The sequence below is a fragment of the Tenrec ecaudatus genome, chromosome X (assembly GCF_050624435.1).
Source record: "Tenrec ecaudatus isolate mTenEca1 chromosome X, mTenEca1.hap1, whole genome shotgun sequence".
In the NCBI taxonomy this organism is placed as follows: Eukaryota; Metazoa; Chordata; class Mammalia; order Afrosoricida; family Tenrecidae; genus Tenrec; species Tenrec ecaudatus.
In genome coordinates, this window is record NC_134548.1 from 84179627 (window position 1) to 84181498 (window position 1872).

Below are 1872 nucleotides of genomic sequence, written 5' to 3' on the forward strand. Positions count from 1 at the left end.
CATAGACATAATTAGAGAACTAACATAATAATATTACTAAATACATTCCAGGAAGGAATTTCAGCTTTCCAGTCTACCTTCGGGTAGATCTACCATCCCTTCAGTGGTCTTGACAACCACATTTCTAACCTTCTGCCCGTTTATAGAAGGTAAAGGAAACTCTCCAGGTTCCAAAATCCTCACAGAAAGAGGCCTTCAGACTCGAATCTCATAACTAGTTCTACGGTTTAGTTTACAACCAGGAGTTTGGCTCTGGCTCAGGATGACCTCTGTGAACAGAAAGAAGGAAACTACTTTTTCATCCACTGTTTCCAAAATCTCTTTTAACTGTCTGCATGCAAACTCCATGTCAGAGGTGGGTGCAGCAAGTGGAAAGTATTTCATATCTAGAAGAAATTCCTAGACCTAAATTCCAAGTTCCTTCTTTCATTCCTATAGCAGCACACAGGGACACCCACCCCCCCTCACTCTTTGCTTGCGCCTTCATCTCCTTAGAAAAGAAAGTAGACTCTCAGTGTAGGCAGTTCATAACAGGGTCTCCTATAACTGCCAACATATTTACCTGCATTAGGAACAGAACCAGACTTGCCCAGGAATGGATTCTCGGCTTAGCTGTGGGGGACAGTAGAGTGTTCTGAACTAGAAATGAGAAGTCTAAGACTAGGCCTACTTCTACTTCAAATCACTCTTCCTATTAGATTCTAAGTTTACTCATCTAGAAAACAAGCTTAATAATCATTTCCTACTCTACCTTCACAGGATTTTACGCAGAAAATCTAAATCTTATTTCAAATATTAACAAAACTTTTCTGAGACCTTTACAAAGAGAAGGTTGCTTTTTCTCATTCTAATCTCACGATAACTTTTATATTTAATTTGACTTATCTGGAGGTGCATTAGATTCATGACATTTACTTATGAACACATTTGTCTTCACAATTGTGTTGTGAAGGTGTGCATCATGGAATGCCAATTTAATAGAACAAAGTGTTCTTGAATTGACGAAGTACTTTAGTGGAGGTCCAATGCCCATCTGCTGCCTTAATACTAAACTTATAAATATATGCACATAGATCTATTTCCCCACCATCTTATATAAATATATTTACATTTGTACATGCCTGTATTTAAACTTGTATAAACATCCTTTCCTCCTAGTTCTTTCCTCTATTTCCTTTCACATTCCTCTTGTCCCAACTATCATGCTCAGGCTTCATTTGGGTTTCAGTAATTTCTCTCGGTTACATTGCCCTTGCTGAATCCCTACCAGGCGTCTCACACCCTCCTTGCCAAGAATTTTGGATCACTTGTTGTTCCCCTGTCCTGGGTTGGTCAACACTACCTACTTTCCACCACCTCCCCCTCTCCCATGTCTCCCCGGAACCATTGGTCCCATTGTTTTCTCCTCCAGACTGCTCGTCCAGCCTATCTTATCTAGATAGTTCTGCATAAATAATAATATGCACCAAAAAACCAGGCATAGCAAGACAAAACGACAAAAGAGAACACAATGATGACAACGAAAAAGAAAACCAATACCAAGAAAAGAATAAATTAATTTTTTAAAAGGAAAAGAAAAATTTAAAAAAAAAGAAAAACCTGTAAATAGTTCAAGGTCTGATTTTTGCCCTCTAGGTGTCTCCTCCAGTCAAGTCTGATGGGGTGTCATACCCTGTCCCCAAAGTCTATCCTTTGCACTCCCTCAGGAGCTCCCTGCTCTGCTCCCACCATTGCTCTACCACACCCCTTTAGTGTTTTGCCTCAGTGTGGTGGGGTCAGACAGGGCCAATCCCGACACTGAGTCTCCAGTGTTGTCTCCTGTTGGACCATGGGTCAGCAAGGGATGTCGTGTCTCATAGTGGGATCAGCCAT